Source organism: Rattus rattus, chromosome 16, assembly GCF_011064425.1.
Source record: "Rattus rattus isolate New Zealand chromosome 16, Rrattus_CSIRO_v1, whole genome shotgun sequence".
Classification (NCBI taxonomy): Eukaryota; Metazoa; Chordata; class Mammalia; order Rodentia; family Muridae; genus Rattus; species Rattus rattus.
In genome coordinates, this window is record NC_046169.1 from 14704786 (window position 1) to 14714644 (window position 9859).

At 39.8% G+C, this 9859-nt stretch overlaps 1 pseudogene; it reads right to left on the reverse strand.

Annotated features, from left to right (window-relative positions):
* Positions 1-493: 493 nt before the first annotated feature.
* LOC116885890 lies at positions 494-4946 on the reverse strand (annotated as a pseudogene).
* Between the last annotated feature and the right edge of the window lie 4913 nt (positions 4947-9859).

Below are 9859 nucleotides of genomic sequence, written 5' to 3' on the forward strand. Positions count from 1 at the left end.
GACATTTTATTGGCAGCTCCAGATGAAAAGGAATTGCTGACAGCATATGCTGACTTACAAGAAGATTTGGGCACTTCAGGGTTAGTGATTGCCCCTGAGAAGGTCCAAAAGAACTTCCCATATCAATATTTAGGATATGGATTATTACAAAAAGGAATTTGCCCACAAAAAAAAACTTAAAATTAGGTAAGATACACTAAAGACCTTAAATGACTTTCAAAAATTATTAGGGGATATAAATTGTTCTCAATTGACATTAAAATTAATACGAGATAATGGGAAGCCATTATTTGATGTTTCAAAGGTGATTCTCCAAATTCCACCTAGACAATTAACTCAGAAGCTCGTTAGATACTTAAATTTAGTACAACAGGCTGGAAGACTCACACCCCCAATTATATTAATTATTTTAAGCTTCTTTCACTTTTAAACTAAAATGGTTTTTAATGGGAATGGTAGTCTGGCTCACACACACACACACACACACACACACAAACACACACACGCACACACCAAATGTCTATGATCAATCCTGAATTGTAAGTTTACAAAATAACAAGGGTAACACTGGGTACAGGAAGAGTTGTTCCAGAACTTCAGGAGCCAGGCTAATATGGCCTCTCACTGCAATCCTGTCTGTGCTCGCCTCTGGAGTCCATCTTGTGAGGGCCCAAACTATCTCTATCCCCACCACCCCAGTCCCCTCTGAAACCCCCACGGTCCCCTCCTTGGCCCCAGTAGCTGCCCCAATTATTATCCTCCTCTGCCACATTGATCATCTCCATAGTTTCCCCCCATATGAGATCCTCCTGGTCCCCCTCCTGTGCCATCTCTCTTAGGTGCCTTACATTGGTTGCATTCATTTCTCCAAGAGAAGTTCATGTTCTCACATGTAGGATTGGGACACTTCTAGTCCCCAGCTCCTTGCTGTCCTCCACCTCCACCAGCTCCACTGGGGAATCCTCCCCAGCCACCTCCACCGCTGCCATCTCCTCCACAGCCCATGGGTCCTCCTAGCCCTTGGCCTCCATGACCATTTCCACCACCCCGATTGAAGTCAGCATGCCGGGTAGCAAATGAAACTTTAATAGGATTCCCAGAGAATTCTTTACCATCAAATCAATTGCAGCTTTAGCAGAAGGTGGGTCATCAAATGATACTCTTGCCTCACCCTTCAACTTGCCAGTTTCCCTGTCAATATACAAATTAATCATAGGCTGTCCAGTTTTCTTGTTTGTCTTAATAATTCCAATCTGCTTGAAATAATCAGTCACAGATTAAATTGTAACATTCTCACCTAGGTCTTGCACAAATATGGTATTGTTGTCTGAATTATCCTGTTCAGAATCATGACGAGATCCTTGATCCCAAGGACCACCAAATTTATTGAAGCCACCATGGTCACTTCTGCCCATGTTGCCTCTGCCTCCTCAGCCACCTCCTTGGCCACCTCCACTTCTTCTGGGTTCATGACCACCACTGCTTCGGTTGTAACCACCTCCACTGTCCCTGCCACAGACCCCACAAACCTGCTGGCCTCCCCCATAGCCACTGCCTCTGCCATCACTCTGGTCCTGATTGCCATAACCATCACCACCACCACTGCCACTCATAGAGGACAAATCTTTGCCATAGTTGCCTCCACCACCCCCTCCCCCACCTCCACTGCTGCTATTGTACTGGTTCTGTTGTCCATAACCCTGAGGTGGGTTATAAGAGCTTTGTTGCTGTCTGTAGCTTCATTGCTGTCCATCATAGCCAGACTGTTGACCATACCCTCCACTCTGGGGCTGCCCATAACTACTGCTCTGAGAACTGCCACCATAACTTCCTGAGGTGCTGCTAGGAGCTGGCTGTTGGCCATAGCCGGGGTAGGAGAACTGCTGCCCATAAGAAGACTGGGAACTTTTGCTGCTGTCATAGCTACCAGTGGAACCATATCCCTGGGGATTTGACTGAGTTCCATAACCTGTGTTTTGGGTCTGTCCATAGGAAGAACTATAGCTGTTCTGACCATATCCTGATGTGTCAGCTGATTGGCCATAACCACTGTAACTCTGCTGGCCACAGGGTTGATTGCTCTGTTGGGAATAGCCCTGCCCAGGCTAGGTAGGATAGGCCCTATAGCTTTGAGTTGCTTGTTGGGTATAGTCATTTAAAGCCATGTCCAAGCACGTGCACACAGGTCGCCAAACAACAGGATTCCAGATGACTGCAAAGGGACGCTGCAAGGACTGAGCCAGCCTCTTTCATTTTTGATTTTTGTATCTGCTCATTCCCCGACTTTTTTGGCAAGATGGACCTTTAATGTGGGTTTATTTACAAGCTTTGCCTGCAAAAATAGTGATGGCTTATCCTCAGGTCATTGCTCGATTACTGTTCAAGGCTCAAAGAATTAGCTTACAGACCTTTAGCAAAGAACCAGATCTTATTATTACTCTCTGTACCAAGGAGCAGCTACAACATTTAGCCCAGGGACTTACAGATTGGGCTATTTTAATGTGCACAGTTGTTAGTCAATTTGATAACCATTATCCTGATAGTAAGACTTGTCAGTTTTTTAAAACGCATCCAGTAATTTTACCATGAATTATTGTTAGTTCCCCTTTGCAAAAGACTCGTTTAGTATTTTCTGATGGTTCCTCCAATGGATTTGCTGCAGTAGTGTCTGGAGGGAAGGTAGAGGTTATAAAAATTCCTAATTGTTCTGTACAGCTAGTAGAATTGAAAGCTTTACAACTAGCTTTGGTTATGTTTCCTGATGAACCTTGTAACATATACACTGATAGTGTGTATGTGTCTCAGATTGTTTCACCCATTGAGACTGCTGCCTTTGTTACTCCTATTTCATCCATTTATGCCACCTTATTACAAGTACAGGCTTTGCTATGGCAGTGCCAGGAAACTATTTTTGTGGGCCATATAAGAGGACATTCCATGTTACCCAGCCCCTTAGCACAAGGGAATGAGTTGACTGATTCTTATACTCAGTCTCCATGTTATTATATGTTAATGAGTAATACTGCCTATAATAAAGCTTTACAGATGCATAGAAAATTTTACCTTAATAATAATTTTTTGAGGTTTCACAATGGAATAATTAAAGAATAAGCGGCCCAAATAATCAGTCAGAATCCCCAGTGTGCCCCATTTATTTTCTGTCCCAATTTGGGAGTGAATCCAAGAGGGATACAGCCTAATGATATTTGAGAAATGGATGGTACCCATATTCCTTCCTTTGGGAAGTTACAGTTTGTCCATGTGTCTATTGGTACCTATTCTGGCTTACTCTTTGCCTCTGCACATAGTGGAGAGAAAATTAAAGATGTTAAAGGTCACTGCTTATAGGAATTTGCCTTTATGGGAGTCCCACAACAATTAAAAATTGGTAATGGTCCAACATATACTAGTGAGACTTTAAGAAATTTTGTGAGGATTATGATATTGTACATAAAACTGGCATTCCTTATAATCCTCAAGGGCAAGCCATAGTAGAAAGAGCTCATTGAACACTTAAGAATTATCTTGAAAAAAACAAAAAGTGGGGACCAGAATTCCCCACATGCTAAACTTTCCTTTATTATTTATATTTTATTTTTTTTGATAGTAGATAAGAATAATTGTTCAGCAGCAGATAGACGTTGGAAAGGAATAAGATGTAAGGAAGGTCTGGTTCATTGGAAAGATTTGACCTCAGGATTATGGAAGGGACCTGACCCTGTGTTAGCTAGGGTTAGGGGTTCTGCTTGTGTTTTTCCTAGAGATGCTAAAGCACTCATTTGATTTCCTGAGAAATGTGTATGTCCTGTTGCTGTGGAATCCAGCACAGATGGAGACCTATTGGAGTTTTGTGAAAAATCCTCCAATCCTGATGCCAGGGGGAATAAGGAGCACAGTTTGGCCAGTGGTGATCGCCACCAATAGGACCACAGGAAATGCGGCTGTCCTGTTTGCTGACTTTGCTGGGAACATGAATATTCAGCTCTTGTGGTTCAGGTCCCTGGAATCGTTTCTGTGCCCTTGGATGAAGATGGAGGATTTCACCTCACCTTGTGTTATCACAGAGGAAATTTTGGCATTGCTGCAGTCATTACTACGACTGCTGCATGTCCCTTCCTACCGCGGCCTGCACTCCGACCCCTCCACACACCACTGCATGCCAGAGGAGAAGGCTGGACTCCAGCTGTTTCCTGCCCCTCCCTGCTCCCATAGCAGCTGTTGCCACAGTGGCTGATGTTGCCATTTCAGTCTGTGGCTTCACAGGAATCCCATCTGTGTAAAGCTGCTGAGGACCAGGGAACTCTGTCCTGGTTGTGTGGATCTCAGGCATGGTTCCATTGCCTGCTGGTCATTCAGGAGAAGGTCGGCTGATCCTGAACCGTCATGGGAAAGACTTTGGCATCTTCACAGTTATTGTAGCAGTCATTGCTGCTGTAGTCACTGTGGCTGCAGTGTCTGGCATTGTCCTCCCCCAATTTGATGTTAAGGTTAGCACAGTGGATAAACTTTCAGGCAAAGTTGCTGACAATTGGAAATTCTAAATTTAAATCAACAGTCAGTGCTTTTATAGGAACAGCTTGACAATGGCCCTCAGTGTTATGGCCCTTGGTGTTATGGTTCTCTGGCACCATAGTAGTCGGCCTTGTGCTTCTTATCACATGCACAAACAGCATTCTCAGTCCTGGGCAGAGACTAAGCAGGTGTTGCTCTTCTTGGCAAGAGACAATCCCTCTGCCCAAATCTGACTCTGCCTTCATGAGAAGTAGTTAGCCAAAGACAGGCAACTCTTTGGGACCAATACCACCTACGACATAGGCTTTGAGACTGGCAGAGATTCCCAGAGATGGGCAAGGGATTGGCAACCCAAAGTGTCCTAAGACGGGCACTACTTAATAAAAAATAAAAAAGGGGGACTTGTTGGACCCTCCTGGGCCCCATCAGTGTTTGACCCCTGCTGAACCTTGCTGATGCATATGGAAGCCTTTTGTTCCTAACAAATGAATGCCCTGACCTTTCTGTTTGCCCTGTTTGCGGGATGCCTGGGTGGTACACCTGGGTGATAATACTGCTATTGGTTCCTGTTTTTTGTTCTTCTTTCTTTGTTCCTGAGGGCATAAGCTGATTTTTCCACTGTGCTTCCTGGATTTCTCCACCAAGTGAACTTGGGGTATATATTCGGTGAATCAAGTAAAAGATTTGGCATTCTTTTCTTAACATGAATAACCTGAGTCTGTGTTTTTTCTTAAACCTCACAGGCCTATGCCTGGCTCTCAGTCCAGTGTCAGCACGGGTGCTGACAACAGTATTTCCAGCTTACGCAGGAAACTATAGACATTCTGATTGAAAATTATTCCTTCCATATGATATAACAAAATATAATTTCTACAAAGAATATTTGAAAAAAAAATATATACCACAAGAGAAGTGACCCATTTTTAAGTTGATACACTATTGTAGAACAGATACTTTAAGCATGCATGATACCACAGGCTGAATGAGGAGTTCTCCACAGTGTCTACAATATCCTTAGAGACATATGCTTGCTTTTTAATTGACCATAACTATTGAAGAGATTGATGAAAATAGATTCCTAACCAAGGAAGGTATCAAAAGTAAGAGATCTGTCAAGTAGGAGTACAACATGCAACATTTATCTGGTAGTTGCTGACATGTTTCTAAGTTCTAACAAGCAAATGCCTACCCACTTACTTAGTTATGTTAACATTATTGCAGTCATGTATATACTGCTTACCTGTAATAATGTTTTCAAGATGAAGAAAAAAGTGCCAACACAATGCTCCCAAGGAGGATAAATACAAAGTTCATGGCAAGGCCCATGGTGGCATAATATTCCCAAGTTTCTTTTGAAACCTAGCGACAGCAGTTGAATCTAGCAAGCTGGATGAGTATTTTGATGGGAAGCTACTTCGTGTTCCCTGCCAGATGTTAACTGGCATGAATTGCTTCCTGGCTGGCCTTATCCACTGCCAATGAGGTCATAGATATTCATTGTCTACACCACTGTGACCTCATCATCACCCTAGGACCCACTACCAAGATAAATACACAGGAAGGTAGCTGGGTCATGTTTACAACCTGACTCAATGTAGAACACATTCCATACAATAGAGAGAGTGTGGGATTATGCTCTACCACCAGAATGATACTGGTAAAGGCACAGATCATAAACATATCCATCAAAGGTCAACATGAACATTCTTAATTTCCCCTTTTTTTTCCTAAGAATGCTTGATTTGCTGTACTGCTCATCATTTACTTGAATACACATTACACACACACACACACACACACACACACACACACACACACACCACTACACATGTATGTAAAAATACAAAAGCAAGACCTAATACATATGTCAAGATGTATGTATGTCATAATATGCTTCAAATTTCATCCTGGGTGATAAGTACCTTTGCTGTGCAAGGGACAGTGACAGTGTTTTGACAGTATGGAGAATGTGAAGTTTGGATTGCCATGAATTCATATTGACAAGGGAAGATGCAGAAACAAGCTGAAAGTCACCCTAACCATTGTTATGCAGCTGCATTTAGAGGATTGGCTAACTATGTTTCTGCCTGACACTGAATTCAACCTTATTAATTACACCTTCCTTGTTACATCATATCCTTTCATTCTTTCTTCTAATATATTATTTTTTCAAAAATTTCTTTGCAAATATGTCACCAGACAACTCAATGCACACATAGAGTTAAATTTATATGCATGCAAATTGAAGTTATATTAATTTTAAAGTTCGGAAAGACCTCAAAATCACAAGTCATCTGGGCATGAGCAAGTGGTTACAAAACATTCATCAAAACATTTATGGTCTAAACAAGACAGATGTATGTTAATACTTTTGCTTGTCTAAATTGAGTGTATTTGCTTCTCCAGTTTGTTGAGCTCATCTGAATATGATTGTACAGAGCTTTAAAAATGCTTCTCCATATTCAATGTTAATTTTCTTACAGTTCTAAAATGCATATGTATAATCTCAAATGCTATTTCCTAGTAATTTTACAATAATTTCTATATGCAGTTGACACAAATATTCAAATCAGTATTTTTCATTATTCAACAAATGTCAATTCACAAATTTAATGATACCCATTTTGAAATCAAAATCGTCAATACATCTTTTCTCTTTTTACTCTACATATCTATCAGATTTCAACATAATATTTCTGATGAAAATTTCTGTCAATTACACATTGCCACTTGCAGAGACTCTCATCATTGCTCTTAATTCAGTAGACACAAGTATTCATCCATTGTTTTGTTCCATATATTTAATTTAGATATCCCATTTTAGTGATCAGGCTCAGTGTCCCTTTAAATTTTTTGTCTTCAATTCTCTAAACTATTAAAATTTCAGGTTTATCAAAAACTTTTCTGCTTCAATTATTTCCTAGGTCAAGTTAATCTTCAGGACTTGGCTAAAAAGTACACAGAACAAGTAATGACAGTAATCTAAACTTCCTGAAACTCTTAGCCCCAAAAAGACTTGGTTGAATAGGGTACAGAGAAGTTGTTCCTAACAGATACTGTAAAGCTATTATCTAGTCATGCAATGACCATTATTATTTTCAGAAATATTTGCCACAGTTATATTTTAGGAGAAATGTGGTATAAAATGTTAAATAAGACAAGGATATTAGAAAGAGGAATGCCATTTGTATACTTGAATTTCAGAATGTATTATTGAAGTAGACTTTGTTCACACAGCCAATACTATGTCATGAGGTGCGGTTCACACTCATTTCACAAACAACAGTTATTATCACATTTTTCCAATACAAATCATTACAGGGAAGGGTCCTCCTGGATTCTCACTAAAAACTCAGTCATTTGGCATGCTCTTTTCTTTTTTCCCAAAAATGAAATTTGAAATAAAGAGTTATAGATTATAGTTGAATATTTTTTACACACACTAAAACATGTCCTCTCATTTAACACCCTTACTACTTTGTGAACATCATATATTTTGTTTTTAAAAAGTGAAGTATATTAACTCTTTAAAAACCAAATGATATTTTTTTACTAGTACAAATCTTACAGTGGCATAAATGCAATAAATACTTCTGAGAGTTGTGATACTGAGAACTCTCTTTCATGAAATATGGAACCTGTAAGATGAATTTTACTTTGTATTCTCACACTTGAATATGAGAAAGACTTTAAACAGATATTCCCACATGTAAGTTTATAAGTACAGGCCATTCCTGTCTGCATCTTTACCCAGAGTTAAGTCTGTCTAACATACCTCTAGATCCAAAACATGCCTAGAGAGAGTAGGTCTCTGAAAAGCACTCTCAGCTCTAAGCTCACAGAGTGAGACCCCACTTTTGCTTGACTAACTGTCCAAGAGGGACCCACCAGGAGTCACAGGACACAAAAACCAAGGACTAGTCTGGGACAGGACTTTTCAGTCTCCATCTGATCACAGACCTAAAGATGTTGTCCCACAGCCCTTTGGACCCAATCCATACCCAGAAAGAACTGGTCACCCAGGAGAGATCTCACTCTAAAGATCACAGGCCCACTAAAAGGACACACTCAAGTCAGAGACAGCAAGACCATCTAACATCCCTGACAACAAGATGATCAGAGGAAAATGCAAGAACCTAAGTAACAGAAGCCAAAACCTCTGGTACCAGCCACACCAGTTCTCTCACCAAAGCAAGTACTGGATACCCTAAGACACTGAAAATGCAAGATTTGGATTTAAAATAACATAAATAATTCCCTTAAAGAAATACAGGAGAATACAGGTAAACAAGCAAAGGCCTTTAAAGAGGGAACAGAGAAATCTCTTAAAGAGTTACAGAAAAACACAACAGAACAGGTAAAGGAACTAAACAAAACCATTCAGGATCTTAAAATGGAAATAAAAACAATTAGAAGTCACAAAGAGAAACAGTCCTGGAGATAGCAAACATAGGAAAAAATCAGGATGCACACAAGCATCACCAACACAAGACATAGAATGAAATCTCAGGGACAGAAGATGACATGTAAAACATTGAAATGTTCTGTCAAGAGAATGCAAAATGCAAAAAGCTCCTAATCCAAAACATCAAGAAAATCCAGGACACAATGAGAAAAACCAAACATATGGATGATAGGTATAAAAAAAAGCTAAGATTCCCCTACTTAAAAAGCCATTAAATATGTTCAACAAAATTATCAGAAAAAACCTCACCTAAGTTCAAAACAGATATGCCTAAGAACATACAAAAATCCTACAAAACCCCAAAAAGATTGTTAAAGAAAAGAAATTTCTCCTAACATCATTAGTCAACACAAGAAATGCACAAGAGAAAAAAAAAAGGAATACTAAAAGCATTACAAGAAAAAGGTCAAGTAATATATAATCCAGACCTATAAGAATTATATCAATCTTCTCAACAGACACTATGAAGGTTGGAAGATCCTGAGAAGATGTAATTCAGATGCTAAGAGGACACAAATTCTAGCACAAACTACTATATCCAGCAACACTCTCAATTATCATAGATGGGGAAACCAAGATATTCCATGGCAAAAATCAAATTTACATAATATCTTTTCACAAGTTAGCACAAAGGATAGTACATGGAAAACTTCAACACAAAGAGGGAATCTTCACCCTAGAAAAAGTAAGAAAAGTAAACTTCTTTTAACAAACCCAAAAAGAAGATAGCCAGACAAATATAATTCATCTCAAACAGCAAAAATAACAGGAAGGAACAATCACTTTTCTCTATCTCTTAACAGCAATGGATACACTTCCACTCCCTAAAAAGAAATAGACTAAGAGACTGGATATGTAAACAGGATTCTCCATTTCCTGTAC